Here is a 14,875-nt window from a genome sequence, read left to right as displayed (position 1 = left end):
TCTCAGCAGTGAAATAGTAAGCATAAAAAATTAAAATTTTAGAGGTAAGAAATAGGATGTCTAAAAAAAGGGACAGTAACAGAATAGAAATGTAAAGGAATCAATCAGTAGACATGATTCTATTGAATCAAATCAATAGAAATGATCTAACCTGAAGAACAGATAAGTAAAAGAATGAAGAAAAAAATAAAGAGTCTCAGGGTCCTGTGGACAAAATCAAAAGTTTTATTTGTCATGTGAGTAACATAAAGAGAAAGAAATTGGTACAGAAAAAAATATTTAAAAAAATAATGTTCATGAGCCTCCCAAACTTGAAGAAGGGCACAAATTTAGAAATTCTTGAAGCTCAGAAAACACTAAATAAGATAAACACAAAAGTAAAACATGCTTATAAAAAATAATCAAAGGCCAGGCGATGTGGCTCATGACTGTAATTCTAGCACTGTGCGGGGGCCGAAGTGGGTGGACTGCCTGAGGTCAGGAGTTCAAGACTAGCCTGGCCAACATGGTGAAACCCTGTCTCTACTAAACCTGTAAAAATTAGCTGGGTGTGGTGGCTGGCACCTATAATCCCAGCTGCTTGGGAGGCTGAGGCAGGAGAATCACTTTAACCTGGGAGGTAGAGGTTACAATGAGCTGAGACAGTGCCACTTCACTCCAGCCCGGGCAAAAAGAGCGAAACTCTATTTCAAAAAATAAATAAATCATAATCAACTGCGACAAAGCAAACATGAAGAAAAAAGTATTTTTTTAAAATTTATTTTTATGTCAATAGTTTTTGAGGTACAGGTGCTTCCTGGTTACATGGATAAGTTCTTCAGTGCTGATTTCTAAGATTCTGGTGCACTTGTCACCTGAGCAGTGTTACACTGTACCCAGTATGTAGTGTTTTATCCCTCACCCCCTGCCAACCTTCACCCTGAGTCCCCAAAGTCCATTATATCATTCTATTTATTTATTTTTGAGACAGTCTTACTCTGCCGCCCAGCCTAGATAGAGTGCAGTGGCGTGATCTTGGCTCACCGCAACCTCCACCTCCCCAGACTCAAGCAATTCTCATGCCTCAGCCTCTGGAGTAGCTGGGATTAGAGGTGTGCGCCACCACGCCTGGCTAATTTTTGTGTTTTTAGTAGAGATGAGGTTTTACCATGTTGGCCAGGCTAGTCTCAAATCCCTGGCCTCAAGTGATCCGCCCACCTCGGCCACCCAAAGTTCAGGGATTATGGAAATGAACCACTGTGCCTGGCCCAAAGACCATTATATCAATCTTATGCCTTTGTATCTTCATAGCTTAGCTCCCACTTATAAGTGAGAACATACAACACCTAGTTTTCCATTCCTGAGATACTTCACTTAGAATAATGGCCTCCAGCTCCATCTAAGTTTCTGCAAAAGACATTATGATTAAGTAGTATTCCATCGTGTATACATACTACATTCTCTTTAACTACTTGTTGGTTGATGGGCACTTAGGTTGGTTCCATACCTTTGCAACTGCAAATTGTGCTACTATAAACATGTGTGTGCATGTGTCTTTTTCATACAATGATTTCTTTTCCTTTGAGTAGATACTCACTAGTGGGACTGCTGGATTGAATGGCGGATTCCAATATGTACAAAATATTATCATTTCAACACGTAATCAATGAAAAAATTATTAAAGATCTAATCAATGTAATAACTGTTTAATGAGCTATTTTACATTCTTTTTGTAAAATCCAGTGTGTATTTTATACTTCCAGTACATCTCAACTCAAATTAATCACATTTCAAGTGCTCAAGATTCACATATATAGTTACTGGCTACTCAAATGGACCATGAAGCCCTAACGCAACCACTAAAAAATAATACAGAGATAAGAGTTTAAAAACCAAGGGTTACATTGAAAATAAAATACCAAAATATATTCATATAATCTAAAAAAGGACAGACACTTTGGGAGGCTGAGGCAGGAGGATTGCTAGAGGCTATGAGTTCAAGACCAGCCTGGGTAACACAATGAGACACCTATCTCTACCAAAAATTTAAAAAATTAGCCGAGTGTGGGGACATGTACCTGTAGTACTAGCTACTCTGGAGGCTGAAGCAGGAGGACTGCTTGAGCCCAGGAGGTTAAGGTTGCAGGGAATTATGGCCATTCCATAGCATTCCAGCTGGGGAACAGAGTGAGACCCTGTCTCTCCCCACACCTCCTAAAAAAGGAAGGAAATAAAGGAGCAAACATTAATAATTATATTAAATGTAAATAATCGTGCACACCAATTAAAAGAGGTTATCAAACTGGATTTTAAAGAAAGAATGAATTATATGAATGTCTACAAGAAACGCCCTTTAAAAATAAAGACAGGTTAAATGTATAGAAAAGGATAAACAATGCAAACAACAATAAAAGATGGTTGGAATGACTATATTAATATGAACTATATTTTAAACCTTTTTAAAGGGCCTAATTGTATTTGTCTACCCTTCATTCAGTTTTAATTAAATCTAATTCTGTGGCAGTTTTGAAACAATGAAGCTATTTTGTTTCACGCATCTCCCTCACATTACTCATGTTGATGAATTAAGTAACTGGACATGTACAACAGTTCCTAAAGAAATATGACCTATTACATTAAAACTGTCCTATCTGAAGGCTTTTCTATGATGTTTTCAGGTGAATGATTGCTTATAAATTTTTTGAGTCATTAATAATTTATTCCCCATTATAACAGTTTATAGAAGTATTCTTCTTGACAAGCCACCTAGGTATACAAAACAGTGTTACAAGTATATTTACATTAAAAAATCACCTATTGGGGACAGATGAGGTGGCTCATGCCTGTAATCCCAGCACTTCAGGAGGTGCCCACTGTTGAGATGGGCAGATCACTTGAGGTCAGGAGTTCAAGATCAGTGATCAGCCTGGCCAACATGGCAAAACTCCATCTCTACTAAAATACAAAAATTAGCTGGGTGTGGTGGTGCACGCCTGTAACACCAGCTACTAAAGAGACTGACATAAGAGAATTGCTTGAACTTGGGAAGCAGAGGTTGCAGTGAACTGAGATCGTGCCACTGTACTCTAGCCTGAGTGACAGAATGAGATTCTGTCTCAAAAACAAAACAGACAAACAAAATCTATCATTTGTAAACTGTTTCACTGATCCTAGAGAATTTTCAAAACAGTGTTGTTTTGGCTGCTCTCTTTAATGTCTGTATTTCTGTTTTGGTTTACTTTAAGTGCTAAATAATGACTGGGGCCAGGGAACTGAACTTGGTATTGGAATATAAAGACAGATTAAGATACTGTATCCCTTCCTGGTACAACGAGTAGACCTGGAGACATAGGATATAGAAGATGAACAACATAGCATATGCTAAATGCCAAATGTGAGAAATAGGCAAAGAGTTCCTAAGACATTTTTTAAATATACCAGTGGGGGAGTAACTAATGACAGGAGAGTAAAGAAAAATAATGATAATAAAGTGCAAAAACGTTGAGGTACTTAAGTCCAAGTTAGGACTTTGTGTTTCCTTAAGTGGACTTAAAGTCCACCGCTCTCCCATTTATCTGTTTTGAAAGTGGTTTATGAGATGTTTAAATTGGGGATTTTGAGCTTCATGCAGTAATAGAAAGGTGAGCTGGCGGGTGCAGATGGAAAGCACGGGAAACTAGTTAGAAAAAAATGGAAAGAAGACTGGATATCAATGAATAAGGCCTGATGAGGACTAAGTTCCCCTGGAGCACAGACCTAATGGACATACAGATATCAACAAACCTGGAATTCTGAACTATGGGTAGAGTGAGTGCTTACGATATACTCACAATGAGTATACTATACAATGAACTAAATGTTCTGGCATGTCTTTCCACATTTAATCCTCAAAGTACCACAATATGGTACATTAAAAAAATTAAAACACCATCAATACGGAACAACAGAACACTACATTAAAAATGCTTAAAAATCACCCACTAAACAAAGCTAAGTATGAACAGAGACAGAGTTAGTGGTTATTACCACTGGACCTAGATAAATGTTATTAAAAAATTAGGTGAAGAAATGGAGATACTGATTAGGTCACCTATAAAAGGTGACAGTCATCCAGGATAACCAGAGTTCAAAACCAGGTCTGACTCCTAAACTTATATACAAAAAAAGAAAAAGGAGAAAAAAAAAAACTGAACTAATTTTAACCTTATTGTCAAAATTACAACAAAAAGACTCCTCTAAAAGTACATCTGAGAAGTCTAGGGTAAAAAAAAGGGTAAAAAAGGAAGAAGTTTAGTCTTATCCCTAATAGAGATGTGAGAGTCTCAAGAGGGTTTACATTTACTCAAGAGGGTTTAAATTTCTTGAGAACACTTAAAATTTTCACTAAAAGTGTTGGTGTAATAATCTACAAAAAGAAGCATGAACTTTAAAAGAACATGTCTATATGCTGCTATTCTGGCTGCAGGCATTGAAGCCCAAGATAGTGAGTAAAATGCCCATGTTAGGAATAGTGAAGGAATCCAGATTAAGGTATTAAAGCTCAAGCAGAATAGTAAAATCTTCAGTATGGGGTATCTAAGAAGTATGGAGTAAGGGGTGCATCCCAGGACAGGATGTCAGAGCCTAAGTAGAGAAAAAAGTTATGCAAAGACGGTAGGGAACAGCAAAGGCAGTGGGAAATTGGCCACATGCAGGGGATTGATCAAATTTAGTAAGTAAGGATAATGAGTCAGATTTCTCCTCGTTAGAAGGGAGTTATAAATTTGGTAATGGAGAAAATGAGAACAAATCTTGTGGACTGAAATCGGAGAAAGGAGAAATTGGTACCAATTCATGGTTTTCTACACACAGATACTGAAATAATTAGAGCATCCAAGTCTTGTTTTCCAGACATTTTTCTCCACTAAAAGCAACCAATCTTTGGAGAAATGGTTGATTCCAGTGCTGGGGCAGGGAAAGTACAAAATGAGCTTTGTTTTCTTATGTCAAAAGTAAGAAAGTGGCTGGGTGTGGTGGCTCATGCCTATAATCCCAGCACTTTGGGAGGCCAAGGCAGGCGGATCACTTGAGGTCAGGAGTTCAAGACCAGCCTGGTGAACATGACAAAACCCTGTCTCTACTAAAAATACAAAATTAAGCCTAGTGTAATGGTCCATGCTTGTAATCCCAGCTACATGGGAGGCTGAGGCACAAGAATCGCTTGAACCTGGCAGTCGGGAGTTTGCAGTGAGCCAAGATCACCACAGTGAACTCCAGCCTGGGCGACAAAGCGAGACTCTACCTCAAAAAAAAAAGGAAGTGCGAAGAGCAAGTCAAAAGAAAAACTAGCTTGAAGGTCTTTCATTGGCCAAAGCTGAGACAATTTTGGAATAAATAAATGGCAAGTTTAATAAGGAATGGACTATTTATACAGTCTCAAAATACTTTTCCACAAAATGCATGTTAATTACTAATGGGACAAAAGTAACTTTACAGTGAAGAAGCTTGGATGACATTACCTCAATCAAGTTATCAAAGTGCACATCATCAGTAATGAGACAAACAGAAATTATATGCCGTTTGATGGGACACAATGAGAAAAACACAACATCATTACTGTCAAATAGTATACAATCTTAATCTAACCATAAGGAAATATCTGGCATCATAGAGAAAGAAAACTACACATGAAAAAAACTACATATGAAAAAAAAAAGAAGTATCAACTCAAATTGAGACATTTTGCAACAGAACTAATCTATAAGCTTTAAAGAGTACCAACAAGGTCATGAAAGTCAAGACTGAGGGACTGTTCCAGGTTGAAAGAGTCTAAAAAGACATTACAGTTAAATGTTACACAGAATTCTCAATTCTTTTGTTACAAAGGAAATTACTGTGGAAACTGGCAAAATCTGAATGGGGTCTGAGGTTAGATTCTAATAATATAGCAAGATTAATTTCTTAATTTTTTCTTTTTTGAGACAGGGTCTTGCTCTGTTGTCCAGGCTGTAATGCAGTGGTACAATCTTAGCTCACTGCAGCCTCGACCTCCTGGGCTCAAGTGATCCATCTTGGCCTCCTGAGTAGCTGAGACCATAGGTGCATGCTACCACACCTAGCTAATTTTGTTTCTTTTTTGTAGAGACAAGGTCTCACTATGTTGCCCAGGGTGGTCTCAAACTCCTAGGCTCAAGTGATCCTACTGCCTCAGTCTCCCAAAGTGCTGGATTAGAGGTGTGATCCACCACACCATGCCAATTTCCTAATTTTGGTGATTATGCTGTAGTTTTACAACAGAAAGTCCTTGTATTTGTTTGAGGTGATGAGACTGTACCTGCAACTTACTGTCAACTGGTTTAGGAGGAAAAAGGTCTTTGTAGAGTATATGGAACTTAAGTGGGATTCTACAACTAACTCTCAAATGACTCAAGGGTGAAAAGTTCTTTGTACTGTACTAGGGACTTTTCTGAAAGTTTAAGATTTTTTTTTACAGTTACCTATAAAATTCACTTACAGCAGATAAAGCAGTGTTCCTTTCAAATGAACAGTATGTATTTTCACCTCTTCTTTTTATAAGACCCTGCTTTATTATTTAGAAGATTCTCAATGACCTTTGATCTACATCTGCATCATCCAATACAATAACCACTATTCAGTACCTCAGCTGCACTGCCCATGTTGCCAGTGCTCAATAGCCACATCATTACCAACTACTATACTGGGCAATACAGATTCAGAACATTTCCATCACTAAAGAACTGTCTCCTGGACAGCACTGATCTACAGGTTGAGAGGCAACTGATATAATAAACAACTAAAGGCTGAAAGTCAGATGGACCCAGCTATAAAAGGTGACAGTCATCCAGGACAACCAGAGTTCAAAACCAGGTCTGACTGACTTTTAAACCTATATAAAAAAACAAGAGAAGAAAAAGAAAAAAAAAACAACTAATTTTTACCTTATTGTCAAAATTACAACAAAAAGACACCTCTAAAAGTACATCTGAGAAGTCTAGGGTAAAAGAAAGGTATAGATACTTAGCAACTTCTCTGACATTTAACAAGTCATTTAACTTCTCCAGAGCCCCAGACTCATCTCTGTAAAATGAACTAAGACATTCAACATTGCAAGGCTACTAAAAAGATCAAATGAAAACATACACAAAATGTCTACAACAGAGTGGCTGACACATAGTAAATACCTGATAAACATTAGCTGTCTTCTGTAAAATGGGTGATAATTTCTTAAACTTTGATCTCAATACTTTTAGGCAATAACAGAAGCAGCAGTTTCAAAGTAAGAACCTTACTGTCCTGCTTATTCAAAAGGGCAATGAGCTTCACATTGTTAGAGTCAACAAAAATTTTTTTAGTTCTTACCTTATTCAACTCTTATCAACACTTGACCCAACTCTCCCTCCTTGACATCTCTCTCCTTGTAACAAACACTCTCCTCCTTTGGTTTCTGTAACACCCCATTCACCCTCTACATCTCTGATCTTCACAGTATTCTCTGGGAGCTCACAATCTTCTAGCAAACTTTTTTAAATGTTAGAGGTCATTGTGATTCCATCCTAGGCTTTTTTTTCCCCCAACTTATATTCCCTCACCTAGGCAATTTCATCCATATCTATAGTTCCAATTACCTGTATGGGTGACTCCAGTTTTCCATTTCTAGCCCATACTCCTCCTCTGAATTTTAGAATCATATATCTAATTGCTTACAGAAATTTCTACCTGAAAACTCCAAAGGTACCTTAAGCCTAATACGCCAAAACCAAAAAGAGCTCTGCTCCTTATCCGGTACCACTAACAACCCAGGAGTGCAACCCAGAAGTAATCTTTGAAATTTCTTTCTCCCTCACTTTCAATCTACTCAGGCCTGCTGGTCTCAAATCCCATCCACCGAGCACATCTCCACAATTATCATCCTAATTTAAGTTATCCTCATCTCTCTCAGACTACTGAAAAAGCCTCCTGCTTCTCCCAGATCTCTTGCTACCTCTCTCCTCCCTTTCAATAAACATCACCACAATCCTAGTTCTGCCTTCTGGAACTATAGGAAATAAATATGGCTTCTAAATTACATTTTTAACAATAAGATAGTTATACTGCTTGATATGGTTTGGTTGCGTCCCCATCCAAATCTCATTTTGAATTGTACTCCCATAATTCTCACGTGTTGTGGGAGCAAACTGGTTCTCATGGTAGTGAATAAGTCTCACAAGATCTGATGGTTTTAATACAGGTTTCTGGTTTTGCATCTTCCTCATTTTCTTTTGCCACTACCATGCAAGAAGTGCCTTTCTCTTCCCGCCATGACTGAGGCCTCTTCAGCCATGTGGAACTGTTAAGTCCAATTAAACCTCTTTTTCTTTCCAGTCTCAAGTATATCAGCAGCGTGAAAACGGACTAATACATTGCTCTATTCTTAGCTAAGGCATTCTTAGTTCCTTCTATATTAAGACAAATGATAGTTTCAAGGTCGCATACCGTCATACTCCTCTAAAAACACAGAACCCTTAGGCTGGGTGTGTTGGTTTATTCCTGTAATCCCAGCACTTTGGGAGGCCAAGGTGGGAGGATTACTTAAGCCCAGGAGTTTGAGACCAGCCTAGGCACTATAGTGAGAGCTGTGATGACACCACTGCACTCCAGCCTGGGAGACAGATGCTATCTGAAAGCAAAAGCAAAACTAACAACAACAACAAAAATGGACCCCTCAAATGAACATGGCCCACGTGCATGGATATAAGTAACCTGGCACTTTATGCCACAGACTGAGACTTGCTTAGTCTATTAAGTTTCAAACCACAATCATTATTTGTAATGTTTATAGCTGAAAGCAAGTTAATTCATTAACTTACATGTAAGGCATTGTTCAGGTGTTTAGGGGCAAAACAGTGACCAAAACTGACAAATGCCGATCTCACAGAAGATACATTAGAGTGAAGAAAATATACAATAAACAGAGTTAGTAGATTATGCAGTATGTTGCAAAATGATAAAGGCTATGGAGAAAAATCTGTTGTAAAAATAGATAGGAAATATTGAGGGGATGGGGGGAAGGCTGTTGTTTTCTACACAGTAGTTAGAGGAGACCACAATAACATAGGGGAAAGGAGACTGGAGTAATGGTAAGGAGATGAAGTCAGAGAGGAAGAGACTCAAATCATAGAGCCTTGTAGGCCATCGTAGTATGGAATTTTCTATGATTGAGAAGGAAAGCCATTTGAGAATAGAAGTTACATGACCTGACATTTTATCAGGATCATTCTGTCTATGGAGTATTAAAGACTGTAGACTGGCAAAGGTCACAGTGACTTTTTAGGAAGTTATTCTGCAAGCAAAATAGTGGTTGTGTTTTTACATTTTGTATTGAATTTCTAATGTGTCTATGTACCAGGAATTCATAAAGTTTATAGCCAGAACTTAAAAAAAATACAATACAAAGATGAGTTTTGGGAAACAGTAAAAGAATGATATCGGATATTTTAACTCTGGGCTCTACTCAGTAGTACTAACAGTTACTACTGCTCAGAAGCAAGACACGGTGCAAAGCTATTAATTTATTTTGGGGGGCAGACTAATAAAAATATGGGTTTTAAGCTTCTTTATTTCACTGGGCAAGGTAAGTCAAGATACAATTTACATCATTAAAAGACAAGAGCAGATGAGGGCAGAGCTTGCTAAAGGGAAGTTACAAGGAAAATTATTCTACAGTTGACTTTCTCTTTATTCCTTTTATGCCTGCCACCCTCTTTAATTAAGGTACTACAACTATCTCTGATATACCTTAAAAGTTCAGTATTAAGTTGATGGGTAGTATAATACTGTACTTCCTTATTACTAAAAGATGTTATTGATGATAAATCAACAGTATCATATAACTGCACTGATTCATCCTATCTCTGCTGAATAAAAGCACAGGTTTTCAAGAAAACTGTCTAAGCTCTAGTTGGTGCCAAAGGACGATGGGGAGCTGAGTAACTCCCGAAAAGTTTCCATCTTAACACACTGGCCCCATTACCACATAAAGGCATTAACAGAAAAAAAAATGCTTCTTAAAATTTTCTCCATGACATTTTTTCATGCAACATATTTAGAAACTTTACATTTTCTTCTAGTTTTCTTCCCCTTTATATTGAAAAATGTCTTTAAACCACAAGTATACTTAACAGTAAACAAACATTCAAATTTTACCCCAATGAAATTTTAAAATATACTGAAACGCTCAGGCAAAAAGTTCACTATTTGAATGTGAAAAAGTGAATGACTGTTAAAATATCTGCAAGCACCAAAAAATATTATGGCTAAAATGCAGCTACCCTGAGAACTACTATTTCTTAAAAACTCACATTGCATAACAAATATAAATTCAGGTTATCTGATAGGATATAAAACAAAAGCAATACAAAGACAGTTTAAAGATTTCATTTCTCTTGCCCAATCAGTTGAAACAACAAAAACAAAAGGCCCATAAACTTTTTCTTGCATCTTTTAACCAAAATAGTGAGATGATCAAGCCAACTGCCAAAGAAACAGGAAAGAGAAAGCAACTGTTTAGAAGCAGACTTGATTACGTGTCAAAATTTTAAGACAATAATAAAATGCAAAAACCAATTGTTATTTTAAAATGTACTGCCCTGATATTCTGTTGCTGAGGTAGGTAGTCATATGTATAAATTCATTTTTCTTTTAAAATGAAAAAATAATGCACCTATTAACACGTATTTCCCAAAATTCGGGGGAAATTCCCAAATCGGAGAAAATGTAACATCAGCATCTACTACACAAAGCATTAAAAACATTTTTCAGCATTTTTGCTAAGTATCTTAGTTCACTGGTAGTGTGTTGGCCAAAATGTAATCCAAAATGAATGAAAAACACTCAACTGGTAGGCACTTATGTAATACCCTACGGAAATATACTGGGGGTATTTCAAAACTCAACATTTGAATCTAGTCTAAATCAAGTACTCTAAACTAGGTGTCTACTTTGAAACAATTTTTCAAAATACATGTTACATCTGTAAGAAATCTTTTTAATGACTCAAAATTCCTAGGTCTGAGGAGGGGCGACGGATTAGGCTAAATTTAGATTTCCCCGCCCGGTAGTTGTCAGCCCAGGCAGCGAGTTTAAAACACTGGGGGTTGGAGAGTAGTTTGTAGTTCAGAGCACCCAGTGAAAAGGCTGATGCTTAGAAGCGCTGGTTCTTCCCCATTCGTGCACTTGAGAGGTCACAGCGTAGTAAAGTTTGGTTTCACAAGCGGGCTTGGACGCTCGCGACCAAAGTCTCCCAAGAAAAGCCGATACCGGGGTCGGGAGTGCCCGGAAGCTCAGCAGGACACGTTTCCACGGCAGGGAGGAGGGTGTCTGCGGCGGTTCTGGCGTGGAGCCCCTTCTCCCCGCGAGGGACCCTGCACCCAGGAGGGGACAGGCATCGCCAGCTAAGGCGGCGAGAGGCGCGTAGGCCACAAGGAGGAAATGGGACGGAGTGCGACAGAGAGGCGGCGGCGGCGGCCCAGAGCCGGGCCTCCCTCGCGGGGCAGCCAGAGGGAAAGGGGCCCTCCCGACTGCAGCCTCCCCCACCTAGAGAGGCAGCTCCAACTTTCCTCCCAGCGCACGACGCCGCCCGGGCCGCGCGAGATTCCGAAACTTTGTCAGTCCTCGCGTCGCCCCAGGCCCGCTCCAGCGCTCTGCGCCGGCCTCTAACCCCGGCCTCGCCCCGACAGCTGCCCAAGCCCATCCACCCCGCGGGTCGGCCTGTGTTTACCTCAGGCCGAAGTCGAGGCGCTCGGTCCGGCGGCGGCCCCACAGTAGGTTTACAAGTCCCAGTCAATCTGCCGCCAAGTTCCCCAACATGGACTCCTTTGTCCGCTTTGAGGGGTTACAGGGTCTCTGGGACACTGACTCCGCTGGCCCGGTCCGGAGGCGGCAGCGACCCAGGTTGCGCTACTTCGCGCGGCTTGCGACACCGCTGCTCCCCCTCACCCCGCCTTGTCTAGCCTCCTCCCTCCCCTCCCCGCGCGTCTCCCTCCTCCTCCCTTTCCTCGCTCCGCTCGGCTCCCAGTCGGCGCGCTACGGTGACGACGGCGGCGGCCGGACTCGCAGCACTCTGCCTACTCGCTCACTCTGGCCCTGCGTGCACGTCCGCAGCACCCAGCCAGACCGCAGGGGGGCGCTCGCAAACTGCTGTTTGCGACCGAGGAGTGTGGTGGGTGGAGTCACGTCACGAGGCCTGAAAGCGGGAGGAAGGGCAGCTGCAATGGAGGAGCCTTCTGGGAAACGTCCTTCCCGCCCCGCCCTCCACCCACGCCGCGGAGGGTGCGCATGCGCCGCGCGTGGACTTTGGCCTCAGAGCTCCTTTGGCGGCTTTAAGGGCTGCGTCGCGGAGGACAATGAAAGAGGCTTTAAGGGGACTGGACAGGAAGGATTTTGCGTGGGGTGTGCTCTTCTATCTTTATGGTAATCTGATGTTGAAAAGAGTGTCCGTATGTTTGCAGTGGATTGAGTGTTCACCTGGCGGCGTTGCCCACCAAAAATGCAGCCCGCGGGGTGAAGAGTCAGCACCTTTCTTCCTTTCTGGTGGGCATTTTTTTAGATGCTGAGGGGATAGCTTTCCTGGCTGATTCGCCCAACCTAGGGGCTTTACCATGTCTTAATCCCACATCACAAAATTAAATTGGGGCCAGGTGCGCTGTGGCTCTCGCCTGTAATCCCAGCACTTTGGAGGCCGAGGCTGGCAAGTCGCTTGAGTCCAGGAGTTCGAGACCAGCTTGAGCAACGTAGTCCTCCTCCTACAAAAAATAAAATTAGTCGGCTGTGGAGGCGCGCGCCTGTGGTTCCAGCTCCTCAGGAGGCTGAGGTGGGCTGCGGAGGTTGCAGTGAGCCGAAATCGCGCCACTGCACTCCAGCCTGGGCGACAAAGTGAGACCCTGTCTCAAACAACAACAAAAACTTGATTATGATTTACTTTAAAGACCTCTGCTTTGTGGTTAGTGACCCGTGTGCCATCCTCCCCTCCTTCCCGGCGGGTTGTTAAATGTTTTGTTTTACCTCAGAAGTATTTTGGCTTTTTCAAAGTCACTAACTCTTAAATCTCCTAGTTTCTCATCTCGTCGACTGCAGCAAGCTCCTGGTTGCCCTGCCTGCCCTCACTGTCCCTCATCTTCTACCAGCAGTCCTTCCAGTCCTCCTGCCCATGCCACTGTCCTGCTTGCGGCTCCCGCGGGACTAAGTTCTGCTCCCTGCGCGCGGCTCACCCAGGTCCCAGTTGCTTTCACCTGCGCACTCACACCTTTTCCTGTCGCTGCCCCCGTTCTTCCTGTCCGCGCGCGCTGCGCTCTCCCAGCCACGCTGTCCCCTGCCCGGGATGTTTCCTCCTCACTTTTCCGCGGTCCACCGGTTAGGCCGCTCCTCTGCCGCATCCGCGCAGATGCCGCGTCCCCTCCTTCTGCCCTGAGGACGTCGCTTTTCTGGCAGTCTCATCATATGCATTCTGTTGAGTCTGCTCACTGTCTCACACTGTGAGGATTGGAACAGTATCTTACCACTTTCATAACAGTGCCTGGCACTTGCTGAAGGAACACATGAGTGGCAGCCTTGTCGCTTTCAAAGTCTTTGGAGTTTTACAGTGGAGTTTTACAGTCTACTGTTTTTTATATGGGGTTTGGGAATTTAGATGGCTTTACTATATTTGGGATATTTGAGGGAAAAATGAGCTAGAGGCGTTAAAATACTTTCTTCTGATGGAAGAACAAAATTCTTACGAAGAACCTTTTCCTGTCCCAATCAGAGCAAATAGTACAGAATATATATTATTTGGATATAAAGAATGATTATAAAGGATGATTGTTAAGAAAATTAGTGTGGAAAGATATAACCAGATCAACATGAGCCATCCAACAGAATAAGGGTGTAGCTTTACAATCTCTAGGTTACCTATGCAATCTCTAGGATTCACTCTAGAGTCCTGCCTTAGGAGTATAACTCCTGATGTGGACTCCTGGGGCAACATTCTTCTGTGTATGTTTTATATTTTTAAAAATCTCAGTTTTGTTTTAGGAAAATGTTCGTTCTCAAAATTTAAAGCCCAAATAATAAAATCTGCTAAATAGAAAACTATTTTAAATTGATAACAACAATTTTAGTTTCATCAAAACTAAAAGATACCAAGTGTTTTGATGTATTTATTTCCTAGAAGAGAATTCAGTTTTCACGTTTTTACTGTTGGCCTCCTAGATATCATGTGAGCACGTCTGAAGGAAAAATACTTTTAATGTCATTGTGGTTTCTGCTTTCTTTCTGGGATTACAGGCACGCGCCACCACACCTAGCTAAGTTTTGTATTTTTTTTTTAGTAGAGACGGGGGTCTCACCATGCTGGCCAGGATGGCCTCGATCTCTTGACCTTGTGATCCGCCCACCTTGGCCTCCCAAATTGCTGGAATTATAGGCGTGAGCCACAGCGCCCTGCCGGTTTCTACTTTCATGTGCAAATAGGAGAGTGGTGGTTTGTAATAATCTCCCCAGAGAAAAGACCATGTGTATTTCTGTATAAGCAGCATTCTCCTCATTATGTTTGCACATAAAGATTTAGTCTCTCTGATATCTTCATATTTTTAAAATTTACAATATAATAAAGAGGTACAGAGTTCTAAATCAATAAAAGATGAGCTATAAAATGGAGGTGTAAAGTTGATATACCAACCATCGTTGTCAACATTTTAGATTTGATTTTAACTGTAAAAAGCACAAATGATACGCATCATAAAACAGCCTTCAACTGAATGTCCACTTGGTGTGTTGCACTTTACCAGGCACTTAAAATACCAATCCTGTGTCACAGCAACAGGAACCCACAGTGGCATCTTTAAATTTGATAATCAACATATTGATTTTGATGGAGCTTTGT

At 41.0% G+C, this 14,875-nt stretch overlaps 1 protein-coding gene across 2 annotated transcripts in view; it reads right to left on the bottom strand.

Moving 5' to 3' along the window:
- SCAF11 (SR-related CTD associated factor 11) overlaps positions 1 to 11,958 on the bottom strand; it is an 80,199-nt gene extending 68,241 nt beyond the window's left edge. For both annotated transcript variants that reach the window (XM_012459086.3, XM_064369812.1), the window contains exon 1: positions 11,735 to 11,958. The gene's annotated coding sequence lies outside the window, so the exon portion shown is untranslated. The remainder of the gene's footprint in view (positions 1 to 11,734) is intronic.
- Positions 11,959 to 14,875: the final 2,917 nt, after the last annotated feature.

The sequence above is a fragment of the Aotus nancymaae genome, unplaced genomic scaffold (assembly GCF_030222135.1).
Source record: "Aotus nancymaae isolate 86718 unplaced genomic scaffold, 86718_ANA_hifiasm-v0.15.2.pri h1tg000092l, whole genome shotgun sequence".
Classification (NCBI taxonomy): Eukaryota; Metazoa; Chordata; class Mammalia; order Primates; family Aotidae; genus Aotus; species Aotus nancymaae.
The sequence above is the reverse complement of the archived record's forward strand: the minus strand, read 5'-3'. Positions and strand labels throughout refer to the sequence as shown.